The sequence below is a fragment of the Marmota monax genome, unplaced genomic scaffold (genome assembly GCF_021218885.2).
Source record: "Marmota monax isolate L192 unplaced genomic scaffold, Marmota_monax_Labrador192_F-V1.1 WCK01_AAM20220418_F8-fsc00001, whole genome shotgun sequence".
Lineage (NCBI taxonomy): Eukaryota > Metazoa > Chordata > Mammalia > Rodentia > Sciuridae > Marmota > Marmota monax.
This window is the reverse complement of record NW_026693777.1, coordinates 16,919,608-16,944,132: the sequence shown is the minus strand read 5'-3', so window position 1 is coordinate 16,944,132 and position 24,525 is coordinate 16,919,608. Positions and strand designations below refer to the sequence as shown.

The following is a 24,525-nucleotide window of genomic DNA, read 5'->3' as shown; positions in this document are numbered from 1 at the left end:
AAATTCAAATTTTAGTGTTTGTAAATAAAGTTTGGAACATAGTAATGCTCATTCATGAATACATTGTGTCTGCTTTTGTGCTACAGTGGCAAAGTAGATTAGGTGTGACAAAGACCATGTGGCCTACAAAACGTTAAGTATTCAGGCTTTAAAATATTTGGTTTTTAATAAAAGAGGTACTCCCCATCCCTAACCATCTCAGAACAAATGATGCTCAATAGATATGTGCATGAATGGAATGACTTTCAGAGCAGGAAGGACTTGACAGGGCCAAGTTGTGTTTCAGAGGTTATGCACTTGCCTAGATTCTTATAGCTCTCGGTAGGGCCATGACAGAACCTGACTTAGTGCCTGGCACACTACTGCAATCCTCCTCTTCCAGAGCTCCTCTGGGAAAACTGCCCTGGAATGTTAGGGAGCAGTATTAGTGGCAGAATGTCAGAAGTCTTCTTTAGCTTTATTAAGCCATCCCACCTACCCCTACCCTCCTTTTTATTGGCTCCATGCTTCACTTCTTCCATTTCCCACCCCATTTTCCATCTACCCACACCTTCCCACTTTCCACCCAAGGTCTGCAATCAATTATCAGGTTCCAGACTGGCTGGATAAAGGGATTATTATTCTCCAGTGTGGAAAAATGTGTGTTTGTAGTGTGGGCTCAGACCAGGATGGGAAAATAGGCTCTGTTGTTTTCTTACCCCTTCCCTATTGAAAAGAATACCCCCCTGCCCTGACACCCAAGCCCCAAGTTTTTTCTGCTCCTCAAAGCAAGGTATAGGTAGGGAGAGAGGTTTCACCATTACTTAGATCTAGTGCTTGAAGTTGCTGCCAATGTTTTCCTCTGTCTCTGGAATGACTTCTGGGGGAGGGAGGTGCCCACCCTTGGCCTAAAACTCAGAGCACAGCTGTATGACTGGGTCTGCCACAAGCAGCATGCCAAGCAAGTTTGCCAGGAAAGCAAGACTCTCAGATACTGGAAAGCCAAGGAAAAGCAGTTGCATTCAGGAAATGCCCCTTCTTCCCCTTCCTGTGTTTCTTACCTGTTCCTTTAGCTACTCTTGAATGCCCATTCTGGGAAACATTTTTTTTCCCCCTTAGTACTGGGGATTGAACCCAATAGTTTTCTACCACTGAGCTATGTCCCCAGCCCTTTTTATATTTTCAATTTTATTTTTGAGACAGGGTCTTGCCAAGTTGGCCGGGCTGGTCTTGAATTTGTGATCCTCCTGCCTCAGCCTCCTGAATAGCTGCATTAGTGTGCACAACTCCAAAAACATTTTACATGGGGTGCTTGTAAAATACTTAGCCTTCTTCCCCAGTGAGCTTTGGTAGACCCTAAATGTGCTCATGTCCATGCTCATTTTGAGAATTCCAAAGGACCATAGGTTAATGGACCTCCTCAGGGTGGCAACTTGCCCACAAGTCTCTGATCATAAATAGCACAGTCATGCTCCAGTCATGGTATTAATCTCAGGTTGAATAGAAAAGAATTATGTGTTAAGGGCATTTTGAGAGTTCTGGGGTAGAAACAGCTCATATTGCAGGACCAGTTTCCATACTATTTTGTTTTATCTACAATTTGGGATTGAGAGTTGTAGCAGAGAAGGTGTTAGAGGCATTGACCAGAGGTCCAGTTTTTCTGTTGGTCTTTCCTTTAAATGGGGAAAATTCTTGAAGATTCCTTTTTAGTGGCAAAGGAAATATATCTTATTTTTCACATCCAGTCACACCATGCAGTGGGAAGAAACAAGAATTAAAAATAGATGTATGCACATGCTACACAACTTGCCTTTCTTGGACTGGGGAGGGACTAGGATCCTAGCTGTGTAGCAGCCTCTCCCATGTCTCACAGCTCCTTTACCTGCTATAACCTTAGGTGAATCACTTGACCTTTTCATGCTTCTTACAAAATAGAAACAATGATCCATCCTTAAGAATGTTGTTGCACAGTTTAATAAAAATGATTGGAGGGTATTTGGCATGTAAAATATGCAATGTAATTCCCAAATAACAACAACAGAGTTGGTATGTGACCTATTGTTGAGTCACATCGTTCAGGAGCCTTCATGCAGATGACGTCCTTTCCTGTCATAAAAACACAACTGAGCCAGGCATGGTGGCATACGCCTGTAATCCCAGGATTACTCAGGAGGCTGAGGCAGGAGGATTGCAAGTTCAAAGCCAGTCTCAGCAACTTAGTGAGGCCTTTAGTAACTCAGTGAGACCCTGTCTCTAAATAAAATACAGAAAAGGCTAGGAATGTGGCTCAGTGTTGAGCACCCCAGGATTCACTACCCCGATACAAAAAAAAAAAAAAAAAAAACCAACCCACAACTGAATATGCAGAGTCACTATTTGGGTTGAGGGTAAGGAATTTAGGAGCAGGTGTCAGATTTGACCAGTGAGGAAAGTTGATTGTTTCAGGAATCCCCTTTGCCTTCCATAAAGCTCATGTTTGCATAGCTTGATGATCTCAATCCAGCAGGCCCGCTGACTCACATAAAAAGCTTTTGCTTTGCATTCTCTCTTTCCCAAACATATTTACTGAAAAAACTCAATATTTTCTTTGTTTCTGATTTTTCTCCCCCATTAAAATGTAGCCATGACACATTGGGCCATGTTAAATATCAAGGGAAAGCATCAGTATTCATTTCTGTACAACAAAATGAAAAGGCCAGTCACTTAGTTTTATTTGAAGATGGAAAATCATGAGAACCAGGTTCTTTGTGAGATGATGTGGTTTTCACCCTCAGCATTACCATGGCAGAGAAATACTGGTGGACATCATGGCTCTCCTCACCATCTGTGAAGGGACCTGGAGTCAGGTGATATACACTGAACTGTAGGGGCAAGACAGATGAGAAACTCACATGTGTAGCCATCACTTAGGTGTTAGGTTCTGTACTATTGCCCCGATGTAAGCTCTTAGAACACATAGGCTAGGTGGTCATGAGACATTTTACAAAAGAGAAACTGAGGCAGAGATGTTAGATTATTTACTTGGAATATCATTGTAAGTGGTAGGGCTGGCTGGGGTTTATGACCTGTATCTTACTCTGCTGCTCATTATCTTTGCTGGAACCATACTATATGTGCCGAATGGCAGGCATCTGTTTCCTGATTGAAGTGCTCAGCCCTGCCTTCAGAGGATTATTCTGACAGAGGAAAAAGACCCTGTCTGAGCTGGATGTGATAGCTCATGTCTATAATTCCAGCTACTTGGGAAACTGAGGCAGGAGGATCCATAAGTCAAGGCCAGCCTGGACAATTTAGTGAGATTGTCAGCAACTTAGTGAAACCCTGTCTCAAAGTTAAAAACAGAAAGGGCTTAGTGGTAGAGCACCCCTGGGTTCAATCCATAGTACTGCCAAAAACAAAACAAAAAAACCCCCAAATAACCAAAAAACAAAACAAACAAACAACAAGAACAACAACAACAACAAAAACCCTGCATTCTTTCCTCACGGTTAAAAAAATATATAGGAGTCATCCCTGGGTTACCATGTTTCTTTCTCTAGTTATTTCTGTTCTCATCCACAATAGCCCTTGGTTGTTTGGTTCCACTTCGGGCACAAGGTTTGCCAAGGCACTTCTATTCTTAGAAAGGAACAATAGGGACTATAGCAAAGTGTTTGCTAAATGAGGATGTAGTTCCCAAAACATCTGCAGAGCATCTTCCTGTCAGCTGCAAACCCGGCTGACCAAAGTGATGTAATCTCTTCATGGGATAATTAACCTGTGACTATAAAAAGACTTGGGGATTGTGGTAGGAGGCTGGATGTGTCATTATAGGGCTTGTTGAACCCTGATGTCTTGAAAAACATTGAGAAGTTACCTTCAGCAGACTAATTGCAGTACATTACAAGTACATGGTACTGCCCTTGACAGTAACTTTCTAACAAAAGAGCCTCAGAATCTATGAAACTCCACACTTACTTGGGTCTCATTGGGGTTAAACCCCTCATCAAACACAAATTTGGAGAAGTGGTGTTTCATTACCCTAGTCTAACCTGCCAACTTGGATATTATTCTTACCTGTCTAACTCTTCCAGCAAAAGAGATTCACTGGGTGCTGCTAATAAAAAATTAGGGTTGGTACTCTAGGTAGGTTTCCAGATGAACTCTTTGCATTAACTCTTACCACTAGAAGATTCCATTCTGCAGTGTCACTCAGAAGTGTGAGCCTAAACAGCTCTCCCATTCCAGGTGGCCCTGCACTGGTATGGCTGGTTGCCAGGACTATGGCCAGATTAGAAGTGACCTTGGCCAGTCTTATGTTTAGCTTTGGGGCCCAGAGAGACAGCAGCATTTAAAAACAAACTTTTCTTTTTTTTGTTAGAGCTTCATTGGATTAATCCTAACAAACTCATACATGCATGAAAATCAGTTTCAGCTCACGATTCCCCCATTTTCCTTCTCAGCCTCCCTCCCCTCCCCCATTCCTCTTTCTCTACTCTGCTTGACTTCTTTTTGCTCATGTATTAATTTATATTTGATGATTATTCTATTCGTTTCCCCCTTTCCTTTTTTTACTTTAGCCTTCTGCCTATGAGAAAAAAAAAAACATTCTATCTTTAAGTTTCTTGAGTTTGGCTTATTTCATTTAACGTGCCATTCTCTATTTACATCCATTTACCAGCAAATGCCATAATTTCATTCTTTTTAATGGCTGAGTAGGAATCCATTGTATATGTATACCACAGTTTTCTCCATTCATCTATTGATGGGTATCTGGGTTGATTTCCATAATTTAGCTATTGTGAATTGTGCTATTATAAACATTGATGTAGCTGTGTTGTTGTAATATGCTGATTTTAGATCTTTGGGGAAAATACCAAGGAATGGGATAGCTGGGTAATATGGTGGTTCCCTAGTTTTTTGAGGAATCTTCATACTGCTTTCCAGAGTGGTCATACTAGTCTGCAGTCCCACCAACAATATACAAATGTACATTTTTCCCAACAATCTTGCCAGCATTTATTACTGTACATATTCTTGGTCACTGCCATTTTCATTGGAGTGAGATGAACACTTAAGTTTTGATCTGCATTCCCTGATTGCTAGAGATGTTGAACATTTTTTCATATATTTGTTAGCCATTTGTGTTCCTTCTTTTGAGAAGTTTGTTTAGTTGTCTTTCCCATTTATTGATTGGATTATTATTACTTTTTGTGTGTGTGCACACATGTGTGCTAAGTTTTTTAGTTCTTATTTCCTTTTCTGTGCTGAAGTTTGATGGCATCCCACTTATTGATTCTTGGTTTTATTTCTTGCACTTGGGGATCTTGTTAAGTTCAGTGCCAGAACTTACATGATAGAGTGTTGACCCTATGTTTTATCTAATAGTTATAAAGTTTCTGGTCTAATTCCTAAGTCTTTGATCCATTTTGATTTGAGTTTTGTGCAGGGAGAGAAAGAAAGTTCTAACTTCATTTTTCTGTATCTAGGTATCCAGTTTTCCAGCATCATTTGTTATGAAGCATGTCTTTTCTCCAAGATATGTTTTTGGCACCTTTGAAAGACAATCTTTTTGGGGAGTCAGTGTGAATGAGGGGTGCTCTGGTTGTCGACCTCATTTACCTTACCCTAAGCCAGTTTAACATATGGAAATCTGAACTAATTGGAAGATGAGGGTGAAATTATTTAACTTTTTTTATAGGATTGTCCCTAGAATTTTTCTTCACATAGCTATCTCTTGCCTAGTAGAATAGGATCCAATTCATATACACTTTCAAATAAGCAAATGTCACCTACAGCTTCTGTGGAACCACTGAGATTACTAAATGTAGCTCAATATAGCTCTTATTATGCTTTACCTCCCTGCCTTGATTTTTTTTTTAAAGAGGCAGCATAGTGTGATTAAAAGCACGGGCTCCAGTTGTGCATACTGGCACATGCCTGTAATCCCAATGATTTGGGAGGCTGAGGCAGAAGTATTTCAAATTTGAGATCAGCCCTGGCAACTTAGGGAGGCCCTAGCAACTTAGCGAGACCCTGTCTCACAATGAAAAATAAAAAGGGCTGGAGATTTAGTTCAGTGGTAGAATGCCCGTGGGTTCAATCCCTAGTACCAAAAAAAAAAAAAAAGGCATGGACTCCAGAGCCAGGCTGTCTGGGTTTGAGTATTGCCTCTATTTCTTGCTACTTCTGTTAATTTGGTTAGCTTTCCTGACCACACATTGTTTCCTCAAATGGGAATGTAATAGTGCCAACTTGATAAGGGTTTTTTTTTTTTTTTTAGGATTAAATAAGATTCTTGGAACATTGCCTGGTGCACAGAGAAGTAATTTCATATTGGAAGATCAGATTCTATCTAGCATCAGATGATACTATGCTATACTTCTTGCTTTGATGATGCCACAGTTAATTGATTCAGACAAATGCAGGATTAGAAGATGCTCCTTGTTCCTTCTGTATCTCTTGGATTATCTGATTTAGTCTTCAGTACAGTACTGAGTAGAGTTAGATTGGTATTTCTGTGGCTTCCTGGATTTTCTAAATTCTCAAATTCTACATGTAGACATTCTACACATGACCACAAGTACAAAAGAGTGGGTAATGTGCCTTTGAGATATTGATGCTTTGATGTCCACTAAGTGGTCTCACAGTAAGCCATTCTCTTTTGAGAGATTTTTTTAGCATTTCAGGGCTGCTGTTGGTTAGGAACTTTGGAAATCTTCTTTCTTTTTTGAAGAACTAGGGATTGAACTCAGGACCTTGTGCATACTAGGCAAGTGCTCTACCACTGAGCTATACTTGCAGCCCTTTATTATTTTGAAACATGGGTCTAAGTGGCCCATGCTGACCTCAAACTTGCTATCCTCCTGCCTGAGCCTCCTGAGTAGCTGAGATTACAGGCTTGTACCACAGAGCTGGTGGGAGTCACTTTTTGAAACCTTAGATAATAAATTTGAGAATGCCAGGAGCCTGTTTTTTTTTTTTTTTAAGGACATTTATTTCATTAGCAAAGTGATGTGATTGGAGGATTTCATTTTTAAAGACTTGAAAACACATCTGGTAGAATACAACATTGGAATTTAAAAAGAAATCTCTTATGCTGCCTCCATTTGGCTGCACCCCTTTTTTGGTACTGGGGATTGAACCCAGGTGCACTTAACTACTGAGCCACATCCCAGCCCTTTTTTATTTTTTATTTAGAGAAAGGATCTCACTAAGTTGCTTAGGGCCTTGTTAAATTGCTGGTGCTGGCTTTGAACTTGGTCTTCCTGACTCAGCCTCCTGAGCTTCTAGGGTTACAGGTGTGTGCCACTGCATCCTTGGCTTCCCTGGTTGCCTCTTGCTACTTAGCTATAGTAATATTTCTTCTTTTAAGAGCCCTTTTCTGCCTCGATTCATTGGTATCTCCAGAAATGGAAATCTTCCTTTTGTTTGACTTGTTAGCTTTGCTAGTAGCCAAATCTTTGAAAGTACAGTTGTTTAAGCATTCAAAAATTTGGGACAATAAACAGATTCTCTTCAAGATTTCTTCTTTGCAAAGCCCTTTTTTTTTTTTTTTTTCCTTTTTAAATTCATGAAAATATTTTTGTCATTGCAACTCTCATAGGGTTGGGAGTGCAAAATGGGTTTCAGGAAGATATAGCTAAGTGCAGTCAGGATTAGAAAATAATTCTTCTGCAGCCTTTGTTATGCTGAGTAACAAGTGACATTCTATGAAATACAAAGGGCCATATCAGTTCTTCACCTGTAGTGGACATGTCTCCTCCAGAGAGGTCCAGACCTGTATGTTTATTGTCACTGGCTTTGAGTTCTGTCAGTTTGGTCTTGTTGACTCTGGAATTGTGGAAGGCACAAGAGAAACATTGAGATTGTTGCAGATTGGACTGGTGGGCATGAAAGAGCCTGTCTTGTGTTTCCCGAGTGTGGGACTAGGCCCAGAGAGATTTGTGGGCTAGCAGGAGAAAAGCCTTGGTTCTCTCTTCTTCCCAGTTGATCTTACTACTTTGGAGGGCAATTGCAAAAGATGCAGTAATGTCTTGAGCCAGTGCATTCCACCTAAAGCTCCTTGATGACTATATGCAGTCGTTCAGATGTGCTGATATGTAGCATTTGAAATTAGCTGGAGACTGCAGTGGGCTGTGTGGCTCTCTGCTTTATTATACCCCCATCCCACAGGAGATCCTTTTGGTCTCTGAGCTTCAAGGTCTTCTCTACACCCTACTCTTAGTCTTTGTTCTTGGTTCTTGCTTTTTACTTTTGGTTCTGTATAGGTTTGCCCATAAGCTCACTGAAGGCCAAAACAAAGTAGCTCCTTTGCTGCCAGGCCAGTAATCATCCCAGGTGAACCAGGCAGGCATGTCCTGAGGAAAGTGTACCATAGGTGGGGATACACCATAGAAGGAGTATGCAGAAATATGTCTCATCCTCTGTGTGAGGAGAAGCAGGACCAACCTGGGTCTGCTTGTTGATTTATGGCTCCTGATGAAATCCTGTTCCCACCCTTCTCAGAATTAAGAAGCATATGAAATGTCTTCATACTACAGGGATGAAGGAGATGGGGCTTTTCTAGGGAAAAGGAGAGGACCTAGGCAGGCTGACAGAATTTAGCACAGAGCGTGATAACTTTATCACAGAGCCTGGGTGAGGATCTTAGGACCCAGCATGGGCCCTGTTTGGTGATGAGAGAAGAAGGGCCTTTATTGCCAGTGCAGTGAAGGTCAGGTGGAGGATAGGTTAAAGCCGTGCTGGCTCTGACCATATCCTCATGTTGGAGAGGGACTGGGGAAGCAGCTGGAATAGGTTTGGCTTCACTTCCTCACCCACTGCTTTTGTAACTACAGTACCCTCTCCCTCTGTTCCTAATGGTCAAGACTAAGGGGACTCATTCCCCTTTCCTTGAACATTAGCAACTTCAAGCCTGTTCTTACCATGTTCTTCCTATAACTAGAACCCTACTTCCTCCCACTTCTTTCATACTTCTTTGTATCCTTCAGCCTATTTCTGAATCAACTCCTCTGTGAGATTCACCCCTGTCTTTAACACTGTGGTTAACAGGATTGAAGAGAGTAGGCTTCTGTTGTACTTTTTTGAATGGAATTAACAGGAAGTCCTAGTCCTGATCCTTTCTCTTGGGAGGATGTCCTAGAGGTTTTCCTGGCAGAATTCTAATGCCTAGAATCTTGACTCTTTTTGATTTGAGGGGATTGGGCAACTTGCTAAGACTTTGGGGAATTGCAGTGTTGGGAATCCTGAGTCCTTTGTCCTGCAAACCATGAAATACAAACCTTATAAACTTACTGCAAACTCTAATGACCCAGAGTTGCCAGGGTCACTGTGAGACAATTGGGTTTGGTGTTTTCATAATTAGCATTAAGTCTTTCAGCAAGTGTGTGATGACATAAGGTGAGTAGAGAGGGCAGTAGAAGGTATGTAATGACAGGGAGGGCTTTCTGGGGACAAAGTACTAGACTGGCTGTGGACAGAAATTATCACATATATATTTGCCCGCACATCCCACCTTCATCGGCCTGTGAGAGAAAGGCAGTGACAGGCGGGAGCCATGTTTTGTCTGCTTTGGAAGGAAGGCAGAGCTCATCGTGCAGCACAAGTGCTTGGTGAGCTCCTGCTGAGTGCTGAATTTGTGCTGTTGCTAGAACTATGGCGGTTCCATGTGCTACCTGCTATGGTCAGGGAAGTCATTTTCCTGTTCTGGAATAAAGGTAAGAGGGCTCTTGACTCAGATTGGGATGGTAATGAAAGGCTTTTTCAAAGGAGAGAAGTCTACACCAAGATTTGAAAGCAAGAAGGAGTTAGTGGTCAGGGGCCACAAGATGGCACAGGAAGATTAAGAATGCAGTCTTTTGGGCCAGATGGCCTGGTCTGAGTCCTAGTTCTGCCATGAGCGTGTTGTGTAATTTTAAGCTAGTCCCCCGAACTATATGTCCTCAATCTTCATATCTGTAACAGTGGGATGGTAACATATGTACCACACAGGGTTGTGGTGAAGGTCAAGTGTTGCAATATTCATCACTATTCTTGTGTGGGGCTTAGAGCAGAGAGAGGAGAGTTAGTTTAGTGACCTCTCTCCTTCCCTTGGAACTTGCCATACACTTGCGTTGAAACTTTGGGAATCTAGTATACTATATCCTCTAACTGATTTCCCCTTGCTCTGTGAATGAATGTGTGGTCTCCTCCGCTTTGGGGTGTGTGTTCAGAAGCTGGTGTTTCCAAAAAAGAAAAATGAAGTCTAGCCTTAGCCTGGGAACTCAGGGATTTAGGCTGAACATCACCAGAGGCACAGTTTGGGGAAGCATCTATAAAGGTGGGATTCTGCTAATGGGAGGCAGGTCCTCCTCACAGCTAAATTGTCAGAGTTGAGGAGGAGGAGGAAGAACAAGCTCTGCTGGAGTATCCAAGGATCAAAAGATGAAAGCAAAACAAACACTAGTTAATGAATCAAGGGGTTAAATGCATCTAAACAGGGAAGTCAAAGGTGTTAGGGGAGGATGTTAATTTTAAGTACAAGTTGTGGGAGAAGATGGGGATGCCAATAGCAGTCAGCCTCCTATTTGCTCATAGGACAGGAAATGACAGGCTGGTGAGGTGGTCCTTCCAGTGTGTTTGAGGGGAGAGGCTGGACAGGCAGCCAGAGCCCACATCTTTTGCCCAGCCAATCTGTGGGAGACATGTTTGACAAGGGCTTCTTATTTCCCTGACCCACTCTGCAGGGTCCCCTGTGGTTATTAGTTGGCGTCAGGAATTCCATGGGGAGGCTGGAGGGCATGGGAGGTTCTTAATTGATTGGGGAAGGGAGAAGAGTGGAGGAGCAGCTGGTGTCGGGGCTGTGTGGCCAGATTCCAGGGTTCATGGATCTGCTGGGGTAATTGGAGAAGGTGGGGTGATTGGAGAAACTGGAGTGAGAACTGTCTGTGATTTGATGTGTTTGGGGGTGGTGGTGCAAAGAACAGTTGTGACTTCCAACAGAGATGGGTTTCAGATTTCTTTAGAGTGGCTTTCGCAAAGGAATCCATTCTTTGCTCTGTTGTTCTCTGTATCTTGTTGTTAGGCAGTTTAGAGGCTTTGCAGTTTGACTAGTCACTTTATGGCATTCAGAGAATTGGTTGTCAGTAATGGCAGGCCTTGGCTTTGCAGGAATGGCAAAGATTGTGAATAATGGGATTAAGTGAGACAATATATATAAAAGTGTTGATTGAACAATCAGTGAAAGTATATTCCAATGGAAGGGATTATTGTAATTTTTTTAATATCAACATCTCTTTTCTGAGTTATTCAAAGCACTTAGTTAACATTAACTGATTAATCCACCATCCATTCTTGAGTGGGATGCTGGCATTCAGTTGTCCCCTTTGTATACAAGATTAGACTAAATTTTCCAGCACAGCCCCAGATCTTGAGTTTGCATCCCAAATATATGAAGTCTATATCTGGAGTTTAGATTTCTAAATGTGATGATTTCCTTATTTCTGGGAATAAAGAAGACAAGAGGAGAAAGGGAGGGATCATAAAAAGAAAATTTTCTTCATGAATAATTGGTCATGTCAGACAAGGGTGTCATAATCAGGGGTTTTAGTGACCCACCTGGAAGACTGATGTTCATTCTCCTCTGAGAAACTACAGAGATCCTATTGGGAATGAGACCTGCCATGGGCTGGAAAAGCAGAAGGCCAAGAAAAGTTGTTATGGGAAAAAGAATAGAGGAGCAAATAGGGCCCTGGCATATTTCTTAATTCTGCTCTGTTAAACTGGACATGTCAGGGGACCCAGAGCAGATTCAGTGGTGAAATCCCATGGGAATGTGTGCAGTAACCTCCCTGAGGGTCTGGTCCAAGCTAATTTTGCTGTAGAACAAGTACATAGCCCAGCTTGACAGGATGGGATTTAGGGAGAGGAACCTCATGCCAAACTTCCTAAGCCCATCAGCTTACCTGTGATTCTTCTGGAGGTTAGTCTAACTAGCCTAGAGTTAGTGGAGAGTCCTGTTTTGCTCACATAACCAGGTGAGGTCCTTTGGGGTCATCAGGACTTTCCCCTAAGCCCATGTTTTTTAGCCTCTAGTCAAGGTTTAAAGAGCAGTTCCATTGTTACCTTGAGTGCTTTCTTGAACCAGGTCTTGAAGCCTGGAAGTAGGCGGAGGATGTGCTGAGTCAGGAAGCTGTTTCTTCCTCCAGTGGCAGCTATGCGAGCTCCCAGGCTTAAAATTCTAGAGATCTGAATGAGGTTTGAATATTTACATTTCTACTGTGTTCTTCTAAAAACTCAGTAGAGAAGTCAATAGAAATGCAGCAACAGCTGTTGCAGTCTGGAGACCACACTTTAGTAACCACCAATTTACAGAATTCATGATTTACACAAACCTGTCTGACCTTTTTCAGAATAAATTTTGATAAGGTGGGACAGAGTGGTGGAATCTTAAACTCAGTGAAGAGAGAGGTGGTTCAGAATAGGAAGCTGCAAGTGGACCAACCTAATTTTAAAACTGGAAAAAGGCTAAATGATTAAGCAGGAATCTGGAAGATCAATCTCTTACCTTTTCAGGGTGATTTAGTCTTTGCAGACTATCCTAGAGAGAAGAGCCAGACATGATCAGCTCCTGGGCTAGCTAGGTCACCTTGGGCATTTCCTCCCTCCACTTACCTCTTTGGCAGCAGTGAGCTCTAAAAGACTGTATTTTAGGGAGCCTTTTCTCAGCTTTGTCTCTGTGGTATGAAGAACAGCAAGAGCCTGAGGTGGGATCCTAGGCATCAGCCCCAGCACTACCTCCAGTAAGTTCCTCACTTTGCTCAGGAGTGATGATCCTCTGGGCTCTGTAATACTAGGACGGTTTTTCCCCTCACAGGGTCAGGTTGCCTGTGACTTGCTTCTAATTTTTTAATTTTAATTTTTTCTGTGAGAACTGTTGGTAAGCAGTACCAAATCAGAATTCTATCCAAAGACTGGCTTGCCAGTTGTGAAACTACTTGTGCTGCTTTCCTAATACCTGCCTCTGTCACATCCCTGCCCCTTTATTCAAGATGATCATCACTTACTGCAAGGCTACACAGGCTGTCCAGGATGCCCAGGACCTGTTTCACAGTCTCTGCTGCCTGGCATAGTTTGGCTCTTGGTATGCCATGACAGAATAGGGGCTTGTATCCAAGTACCTCCTTTTCTTCCTGCACTACTTTCTCCCTTTGTAACTTGGTCCAGTTGTTTTCTGCTGCCTCCTCCTGTTCATCCTTACTCCCTTCTCCTTCCTCTGCACTCATCTTAATTCTTCAGCATTCTGGCAGAGCTGGCCAAGTGTGTGGAGTGTGTTAGGGATTGAGGCATGCAATCTTTGATAACCAAAGACCCCTGTATAAGCCACCGGTGTAAAGGGTCCCTCAGTCTTATTTCCCTTCTCTTTCCTGCCCACTTCATCCAGGGTAGCTGTGAGTTACAGAATGTTTTGTTCCGGGAGAGTTTCCTGTTCTGCAAGTCAAGTTTGATCCCATTTTCTGCGTTTATTTCCTGCTAGAACCTGACAGTGTTTGTACTGGCAAGCTAAAGGACTCCTCGCTTGGAGGGAATTAGCAGGCTCTGCCTCAGAACCATTGTCTGGCCTTGTCTTTCTTGCCTGTGTCTGAGGGGGCAAAAGGAAAATCTCCCAGTCATCATTAATTGTCACTTAGCCTCTCTGATCCAGCCTGGGCAGCTTTGAGGCAGCTCAAGCACTGACTAGTTTGAGATCTTTGTTGAAACAGGGAAAGACTGAGATTGTTTTTAATTCATTTTAAGTAAAAGCATGGGCCTTTTGATGATTCCATTAATTTCCTTCCTCATGAACACCCTCCTGTTAGCAGTAATTTGAAATCCTAACTGTTCTTTACTTCCCCCACCACTGTGCTTTAATCTGAGAGAGCTGGATATTGCACTCTGCTGCTTCATTTACTGCAGAATGGTTTGAAGCCGATTTTAATGTCTGGCTTCGGCAGTATTTCCAGTAGCTGAGACTGTTCCTGTGCTTAAATTCATGCCCACCTGGGTTCTCAGTCTTACTTGCCTTGCTCCTTCCTGTACTATTGCTTGGTTCTTGGTATGCTTGATAAGTGGTGACAGGGGTGTGAAAACTCTTTCTTGTTCTGTGTAGTATATGTGCAAGCTTTGCATCACCCTTTTTTGGTGGGGAGGGAGGTATTAGGGATGAAACTAGGGTTGCTCTACCACTGAGTTACAAACTCAGCCCTTTATTATTTTTTATTTTGAGTCAAGGTTTTGCTAAATTGCATGAACTTTTGATCTTCCTGCCTCTACTTCCCAAGTAGCTGAGATTGCAATGTGTGCCATTGTGCTAGCTTCACCCCCTATATTTCTCACCCAGTATTATAGATCATCCAGGGTTTCCCTGTCACTTAGTACGCTGGTACTAAGTATGCCCCTAGTACCTCCTCTGGGCCTGGGTAGGAATGCAAAGGCCTAAGCAGGTGAGCTTCCAGTAGAGCAGTAACTACACAGAGACCTGGGCCTTGTTGTCCCTGGGCTGTCTTTCTGTGGTTCATGGTTGCAACTCTTGTTTTCTTGTGTTTTTTTCCTTTCTTGACTCTAAAAAGGAATAAATAATATGAACCATCTCTTGAAGCCTGAGAAATAACAGATAATAATGGTTGTGATAGCTAACCAGTGACAACTGACAGGATGTAATTGACATTGACAGTTGACAAAACTAGAACAGGAACCTAGGTCCTTCTGTTGCAAATCAAATACTTTTGGTACTATGTTGTTCAGTTGGTTTGGTTTGTTTTTAACACTGACTTCCCATGCCATTGTCTATAGAATTGTTTCAGCCACTTAAGTGTTAAGAACTCCATTATGTATGCACTAGGCCCTTTGCCAAAAAGGAAGGACTTACAGTCTAAAGAATGGGGGGTTCAAAGACTGTACATTTTAGTACCCTGTAAGTTGGTAGGTACTGAATGACTTCTATCTAGGGAAGGCTTCCAGAAGAGCTGAGACTTAAAATTTGGGCCTGATCTGAAAAAAACAAACAAGGGAGAACTAGGAAGGAAAGTTTTGGTTAGTATTTAATTGGGTACAGAAAAGGTACTGAGGTTTGGTTCTTTTATCACACTTATAAGACCATTCTCTTTAGGGTGATGCCTCTCCATCTTGCCTTTATTTATTTTTTTAGGTACTGGCAATTGAACCCAGGGGTGCTTAACTATTGAACCATATCCCCAGCCCGTCCCCACCCCCCACACTTTTTTTGAGACTGTGTCTCACTAATTTAGGGCCTTGCTAAGTTGTTGAGGCTGGCCTCCAACTTGTGATCCTCCTACCTCAGCCTTCCCATTGCTGGGATTGTACAGGCGTGCTCTACCACACTTGCTTTACTGTGCTTTTAAAATCTGATTCTCATACCTTATGCCCATGAAGAACCATTCAGTAGATCTGGGGTACACCAGCAATCTGCATTCTTTCAAAGTTTTTTAATATTATGAAAGCCTCCTAGCACCTCAGTTCTAAGTAGAAGAAACCAGGTGTACAGATTTCATTTGTTCCTTTCAAAGGCAGAAACTGTTTGTTCAATCAACTGTTCCCATAGTTACGTGGCAGATGGTGAAGGTGGTCCATGCTGAGACACACTGTAATCCAAGGGCATTCTGGTGCCTTTCATGTTGCAGGAAGCATTAGGGATTAGGATTCGAGTTTACCACAGAAGTCCTGCTTCTGAGTCCTGATTGGGTTTATGGTGAAACCAAGGAGGAAAGCAGGAGTGGGTAATAAAGGATATATGTTAAGTTGACTGACAAGCCAGGTCAGTCTGACTGCCAACTTGACTTGAAGGTTGGTGGTGAAGCCATTGAAGCTGAGTGCCTTTGGACAAAGTTGTGGCCTGCTCAAAATTACTTATGTTATTCCAGCAGTTTAAAAAAGTGTTTTTTACAGATACTGTTTGTTGGCTTAGCTTTCAGATGAGTGTGTTTGGAGAGGGGGCAAGTGAGTGGGTAAAAACAGGTCTATCTATAACATTTAGCAGCCTTGATGAATTTCAGTTTTTCTGTCTGTATTTTGAGACCAAGTAGGATCTAGGGTGGTTGTCAAGATTAGAAAATGATTACCAAGTTACCAAATATGTTTTTTTTTTTTTAGTTGTAGTTGGACACAATATCTTTAATTTATTTATTTATTTTTATGTGGTGCTGAGGATCAAATCCAGGGCCTCGCCCATGCTAGGCAAGCACTCTACCACTGAGCCACAACTCCAGTGTAACAAATTACGTTGTTAAGAAACTATTTGCCTTAGTTTGGGGGGCATTGTAAAATAACACAGATGAAAAGAACACTTAAATGTGTAGCATAGTTTAAGTAATAATCACTTTAAATGTCACTTCAATTTCAGTTTTTTTTTTTATGAAAAACATTTTTAAAATATACAGATTAGAGTTTGGCACAGTGGCAATGCCTGTAGTCCCAGCACTAGGGAAGCTGAGGATAATTTGAGTCTAGAATATTGGGGCTAGCTGCAGCAAAAGAGCCAAGACCCTGTCTCAAAGAAAAAAAAAAAAGACAACAGGCTGGATGTAGTGGCACACACCTGTACTCCCAGTGGCTTGGGAGGCTGAGACAGGAAGATTTCGAGTTCAAAGCCAGCCTTAGCAACTTAGCAAGGCCCTAAGCAACTCAGCAAGACCCTCTCTCTAAATAAAATATAAAAAGGGCTGGGAATGTAGCTCAGTAGTTAAGTGCCCTGGGTTTAATCCCTGGTACCCCCCCAAAAAAGTCAACAGACCCATATAATCATACCTGAATATTTGCCACCCAGATTTAATATTTTGCCATATTTGTTTCAGATCTTTTCCTTCACAAATAACCAATATCCTAAGTTGATATGCATCCTTCCAATTGTGTTTCTATATTTTTGCATACTTAAAATATACATGTTTTAAAATGTAGTGACCTTCCATAGATCCTTTTCCCTCAACATTGTTTTTGAGATTTGGCCATGTTAAATGTTTATTTAACAAAGAGTGCAGCATTCCATTGATTATTTATTATATAATTATAATATTGAAACTATATTTAAGCTAGGTGCGGTGGCATATACCTGTAATCCTAGTAGCATGGGAGGCTGAGGCAGGAGGATTGCAAGTTCAAAGCCAGCCTCAGTAACTTACCTGAGCAATGTTAGCAAGACCTGTCTCAAAATTAAATATAAGAAAGGGCTGGGATGTGGCTCATAGGCTAAGCACTCCTGAGTTCAATCCCTGGTACCTCAAAAAAAAAACCCAAAAAACCTATATGCACACACACACACATACATACATACATATATTTAATTATAGTTCCTAGTTATAAATTATAACTTACAATTATATATTATGATATAATCATTCTCATTGGTGGCTATATAGGTGACTCCAGTTTTTCACCGTTACCAGAAATGCTGCAAAGAACAGGCTGTACATGTGTCATAATCATGTGTACAAAACTCCTGTGGCATATATCCTTAGCAACAGAGTTTCTGGGTTGTTGGAAATGCACAATTTCAACTTTTTTGCATTTATGCCAAATAGCTCCCCAAAGTAGTTGTACCAACTTACACTACTACTGATGTTTAAGAAATTCTTATTTCTCCACATGCTTTTTGTTGGCAGCTGGTATTATTAGATATGGATTTTTTCCTGTCTGATGGACAGGAAATGAAATCTCCATGGAGCTTTAATTTTGTATTTCATTGGTTATCTCTTCCCAATTTGTAGACTAACTTTTTTTATGACAGTGGTTCTCAGTGGTCCCTAAGATCCTTTCAAGGCATTAACAGGGTTCAGACAATTTTCTTATTGACATTAAGATGCTGTTTGCCCATTTTTTCACTTTTTCTTTTATGATTTGTTTTATTTAATTTACAGAGGCTGTATGATGTCATGATCTCTCTAATGTTAATGAATTTAAAGAGACAGTCTCGCTGAATTGTATAGGCTGACTTCGAGGTCCTGGCTCAAGCATTTCTCCTGCCTCAATCTCCCAAGTAGCTGGGACTATAGCACATACTACCACAACTGGGATATTTTTCTTTTTCTTTTTCTTCTTGGTACTAGGGATTTGATCCAGGGGTGCTTTACCACTGAGGTACATCCCCAGCCTTTTTCACTTTTTATTTTGCAACAGTGTTGCTAAATTGCTCAGACTGGCCTCGAACTTGCAATCTTCCTGTTTTAGCATTATGAGTCATTGGGATTACTAGGGTGTGTCACTGTGCCCAGTTGGCATCTATAAAAAAGATACACATAAATATTTTTTCACAGTGCTGCGAATTTATAATTTTTAATAGTTTAAAGAACCCTGAAAGGCTGGGGCTGTAGTTCAGTGTCTACCGCCTCACATGTGTGAGGCACTGGATTCAATCCTCAGTACCACATAAAAATAAGTAAAGATTAAAAAAAAAAAAAATCCTGAGAACAAAGTGTTTTTCACCACTGCTGTTTTGCATTGTTAATTTTATTAATATTTTTTTGTCTCCTTTAAAACATTCCTATCCCAAATTCATAAAGACTGGTTTTTATCTTTTCTTTCTTCTTCTTTTTTTTTTTTTTTTTTTGGTACCAGGGATTAAACCCAGAGGCACTTAACCACCACATCCCAGACCTTTTTTATTTTTTTATTTTGAGACAGGGTCTTACTAAGTTGCTGAGGCTGGCTTTGAACTTAAATCCTACTGCCTCATCCTCCCGAATTACAGATGTGTGCCACTGCCTCTGGCTTTTATATTTTTCTTGAGAAATGTTAGAATGCATTTTTTAATGGTTGGCACCTGCCATTTCTCAGGCCCTTCAGCCACTAGGAATAGTTTGTGTATGTGTGTTACTGAGGATTGATCCCGGAGCCTGCAAGCTAGGCAAGGTCTCTACCCTCTGAGTTACACCCCCAGCCCAGGAATAATTTTAAAATTTTATGCTTTCTCAAAAAAACACTCTAGAGCCTATCCTTATAATATAAATTTTCTTTTTGGTGGGGAATGGTAGTAGGGTAGGCACAGAGTTAACCATGTTCTCCAGACCATCTTTGTTTGTGAGAGTCTCCAAGCATTTTATGGAATATAGCAGTCTCTCCTTGAGATGTTGTATGCCCACAATTTGGTCCTTGGGTTCACTGATTTTGCAACTTGCTGTCCAGAGGTCTAGAACCTACCATCGACAGGGATTGCATAATCAAATCCCTTCTCCAAGGTCCCCAGTTGCCACTTCACACCCTAGTTACTGGAGAGGCATTAATACTCTTAGTGTTGGTGGTGTCTATGCTCAAGTGTGTGGGTGGGCAGGCAGACATCAACTGTTAATTGCAGACAAAGATATAAATTGATGGCCCCCTCCAAAGAAAAATAACATTGCTGATATCCAAGAGCTCGTCATCTCTCATTGGTTTTCTTGTCTCCAGTATCCTCTCCATCCCTCTCTACAAAACTGCCTTCTGTGGTGCTGCCAGAACAATTCAACATCTCAGACTTGTCATGATACAAACAAAAGAAAACATACTCAGTTCTTACTGTGAGACTTGTGGTAAGGTCTGTACTGTGTAGGAACATGATCTTAGCTGTACTTTCAGTTTTCTACCCAGGCACTTATTGTTCCCTTCCTCTACCATGGTATGTGCCCCCTGTGCTTTGCTCGTGCTGTTCCCTTCAACTCCATTGTTGCTCCCCAGTTGTCTGCTGGGGAGCTCCTTTTTGTCCCTCATATCCCACTGAACTCAACAAGTGTGAATTCTGAAAGGACGATTCCCTTAGTCTCTTCACTGACTCAGCCTTTCCAATTAAAATGAAGCCTTAGAGTTAATTTCTGTCTTTGTTTCACTTGTAGCTTTGTTAGAGGAAGAAAGCTGACACATCTCTACCCATTCCCGCAAGTTCCTTCCCCATAAATTCTATTTAAAGGACTGGCCCCTGTCATATGCAGCCCAATTCTTTAGTGGCTAAAAGAGAAGGGGATTTCTTTTTTAGTGGTCAAGGAGCTGATATACACATGGTAATAAATTGTCTCCCAGCACATCTTGCCTGCGGGGAGAGAATGCACTGAACAGACTGAGGAAAACACCTAGTCTTTTCCCTTCCCCACCACCAATTCACTTATTGCTCATTTAGAAAAATAATAAAAAGGCATCTGGCATATTTAAAAAGTGGTGGATGAGTTGTATAGACTTCAATGTTGCCTGTAGAAAGATCCTGCTCGGGGAAAGAACTCTAGATGGTGCTCGTTTTTCTCCTGTTACCCCACCCCACCTCATGTCTCCACTTTAGCAGCCTAAAAAAGCAAAACTTTATAAGCCCTGGAAATCTGTTAAGCATGCAGATTAGGCCAGTTAACTTAAATTTTTTGAAAGAGCTTTATAGCAGAAATTCACATGAAAATGGAGAAAGAAGGCTCCTGTTTGAGTGGTCACAGGCTAAGTGGCTTCAGTAAGAAGGTGGGCTAGAGAAGGGGAGGGCCCTTCAGGGGAGTTTGTGGAAGACTGTAACCTTCATTTCAAAGAAAGAATTAGCTTTTTTGAGCATCTTTTGTTAGTTCTTGAGAATGGTAACCATAATATAGGTGGGGAAAATAAGATAATGAAAGGAGGGAAAAGTTACCACTCAATGTCACTGTGATCAGGGAAAGGCAAGGATTTGATCTGTTACACTCCACCGTTTAGTCCGCTCAAAACAGTCTTGATGGAGAAGGGTATATGCCTAAGAAGTGTGGTCTGAATCTTTATGAATGCTGTGTTGCTGGGTTAAATTCTGTGTTGACTGTTATTGAAACATAGATCTTCCTGTGGACATGGACCTGAGAAAAAAATCTCCTTTATGGGTGGTGTTTTTCTTGCTTTCTGCTTGAAGAGTACTGCCAGTGTTGCTATAATATTCAGTTAGTAGTGGTTTTAAAAGTGAAATATGAGGAATAGATATGCCTTGCATTTTGAGTGGAATGCTATGAATTTTCTCCTTCTGCCCTAGTTAGCATTTGTTTCCTATTCTGAAACTCAGAAAGCTGGTACATTTCCACTCCTTCTCGTACAAGTTATTTCCCCATAAATTCTATTTAAAGGATTGACCCCTGTCATTTTGCAACCTATTTCTTTAGTAGTTACAAGAAAAGGGAATTTCTTTTTTGTGGATGTAAACATCCTAATAAACTGCCTCAGCGTATCTTGCCTGCAGGGAGGGCATGCAGGGAAGATATATGTGAGAAAACAAACCTTATAATCAAACCCAATATATGAAATATAATTACCCCTCCCCCCTTTTTTAATGAGAGTGGTTATTACAAAAGGATTTTACCATTTTCCAATGGAGTCACTACAATTGTGTTTATTTATTTATCAACTTACTTTATTTTGTGGTGCTAGGGGTTGAGCCTGGGGCCTCATGCATGCTAGGTAAGCAGTCTACCACTGAGCTACATCCCCAGCCCTATGCAGTTGTTTTTAAATAACAAGTGCTCTGGTGTATCTAAAATGATTGCATTTGCACCCAACTTTTTAGATCACATCTGTCATGAAAAATGAAGCAGGGAGCTCAACCCCCGGGGGCACCTTGGACAGTATCAAATGCAGCATTTGATGGAGCTGGAACTCTGACATCTAGAGTTCCACATCTGTCCTATGGAGCCGCCTCCATTCCCCTGCAGCCTCATCTCTCCTCACAACAATCTTTGCCAGGGATGAAGGGCCTGGATAGGAATTCCTTTCTCTGTACCCTGGCAGGGCTGTTCTGTTTGTTTTCCAAGAAGACTTTTTTGCACTTGGGGGATTTTTTTCTTTCCTCTTATGGGAAGTTGCTTCATCATTTCCCAAAAATATACTGTACCTCTTGTTTAAACAGGGTGTCCTTCAAGAGCTCTAGAGCCTGCAGCAGGGGTGGGGTGTTGTGAAATCCTTTGTTCAGTCCTTTGATGCAAGCTGGAATGTGGGCTCTGTAGGCAGAAGTCTCAGAGTTTGCCAGAACTGGATCATGAGTGGAGAGCAGGGAGAAAGGACTCCTGAGAAACAAGAGCTAAGGTCTTTTTAAGCATTTGGATTCTCCATGCTATGAAAAATTTAGCCCATTTGGATACAGTCTGCATCAGGTATTTGTCCAGCGTCTTAAATGTGCCCAGAATGGTGAAAGTGGGTGCTCTGCCTTTTTGAGGAATTTGTGGTGGCACTCTGGAGAGGTAAGACCCACTCACATTTAGAAACAGTGAGCGTAGTGTTGCACTAGATTGCTTTAGTTCTGAGATAAAGGAAATTCCTATCAAAGAGGGCACTGTGTCCATCCTTGTATTTGGGTTGTATTTGACTTGGTGGAAGAAGAAGGGGAGGATATTGAGGGAGAGGAGGAAAAGAAGAGCTGAGAAGAGCCGGAAGACTGAGCGAAGGCCAGTGGTGGTAGATTTGTGGAACTGGATGTTGAAGAAATGGAAAAAGCCAAAGTGCAGAGAGACATATCCAGCAGAAACACTGAGATCAATAAGGAAACTGACAGCCTTTACAAGATTCTGAAAAGAAAGCATCTTGAGGAAGATGTATTCTCAGGGAAGATGAGACTAGGAAGGTAAATTGGAATATGCCTCCGGGTGGGCAGCAGGAGGGAGCCCCAGCTCTGTCCATAACTTGGAAGGAAGGCATGCAGTTAGGCACTGGAAAGGTGTAGCCTTGTGGCAGGCTGCTGCTTTTGTCTTTTGTTTTGGGTGAGCATGGTCTCACAGTGGCTGTGTCAACTTCTCTGGCAGGGACCTAGCTTCCTCTGAGGCCAGAGGTTGTGCTGGCTGAGTAGGATAAGCTGTTGGGCACCACCCTCACAAAAGCTGTGACCAGGTCTGGTTCCAAGTGGAAGTGACATCTCCTGGTGGGTCCAGTGGGGTCCAGCATAATTATGTCATTGTAGAATGAGATTTGCCAGGGATTGCTGCCTACGTACATGCTAGTGATATCAGTCACCTCCAATCTAGTGAGCAGTAAGAGTGCTGTTTCCTCAAACCCTTGCCAGTGTTCAGGGGCATTACTTTCCCCTTGTGCCATGTACCACCTTGAAATTTTAAATAAGAAATTTGGGTAATTTTGCATTGTGAGTAAAATAAAAGAGAATCAGTCAAAAGTATCCTTCTTTAACAGAGTATCTCACAGTTGCTCTTGGTAAAAAATGGATATTGGGAAAATAAATTTTTATTGAGAGAGTTTATCAGTGAAAACAAATAAGTATAAACATATTATTCTTACCCCAACATCTATTAATTTCCCATAGAAGTGGTGAAAGTAAATAATGCCAGCTGGAGGCACTGCCCACAGAAAGTGAATGACAGTTTCAGTTCTGGCTCTTGTGCCTGGGCAGGGTTGCCACTCCCAACAGACCCACCCCAGGTGCCTGGCACAGACCCAAGCATGGCCTGTAGCCCTGGGAAGTGAGTGGATCCTCTTTGGGGATCAGCCCAGCTTGTTGCCAGGCTGGGGTGCAGAACAGGCCAAGGCTCTGCTGCTAGCTATTATATTCTTTGCTAAGGAGTTTGGGGCTCTCATAGTAGAAGAGATAGGTGCTAAGGAATAGCATTAACATTCACCTTATTACTGCCTTTAATGAAGACCAGGGCTTTCTTCCCCTTGTCTTAAAAGTTGCTGTTTAGATTGCTGGTAGACCATTCCAAGGTATTTGTTACCATCTAGTAACAGGGTGTCCCCCTAAAACATGCTTGACTTTTAGTGGCTTTGTCTGCATTGTGCAGAATTCCCAGTGGAACTTTTTAGTTTTCTCTTTCTGAGCCAGGAAGATTGAAGATTCTTGGGAAGTGTTGAGGGAGAAAGCCTCTGGTCCAGAGTTCAGAATCCATTGCTCTGTAGCATCCATGCCTTTGGTGGATGGCTTTCTTTGGCTTTGCAGGAGATTGACTGCAAGTACAAATGGATTGGCCCTAGAGTAGTATGGGAGGCACCTTGATTCTGTTTACTATAGGCCAAGTTGATTCTGGTTGGGAAGGAACTGTTCTGCTATTGATGTTATTCCACTGCATGATCTGGCTGGAGGCATCTGCAAAGAGTTTTTAGGGCCCTGATTGCAGGTTTGATAGATCATTTCCATCAACAGGGTATAGGGGCTAAGGAAATAGGGATGAACTGTCACCCTGAGTAAGAGGCTCATGCAGGTACCAACTAGCTTGACTTCCCTCAGTGCAGTGCTGAAAACTTCTGGGCTTTGGATACAGGCCTGGCTTCTGTGAAACATGGGTATGTGTATGAATGCCACCGATAATTTGTCTTGGACATGTTCCTCATTTGCATGTGGGCCTCTGTAAGAATATATTTCCTGTAGGGTCACCAAAATGATTCTGGGCCTTTGGGTATAGGGAAGTGAGGGGCCAAGGACCCTAAATTTAGTAACCTTGAGGCAATTCTAAGGCAGCATGGAACAGTCTACTTCTAAACATTTGTCTTAGGAACAACCTGTACTGTGGTGCATTGTAAATTGACACCCAGTCAACTTTGTATAACGAATTTGGACTTTTGTGTGGCAGCTGAGGAAAAAAAAACTCTTAAGTGGTTGTGAGGTGTGGCTGCCACCCAGCCAGTGGTACACTCTGAGCA

The 24,525-nt window shown here is 42.0% G+C and overlaps 1 protein-coding gene across 5 annotated transcripts in view; it reads left to right on the top strand.

Annotated features, from left to right (window-relative positions):
* Nucleotides 1-24,525, top strand: part of Susd6 (sushi domain containing 6) — a 107,324-nt gene that overhangs the window by 54,136 nt on the left and 28,663 nt on the right. The window lies entirely within an intron of this gene.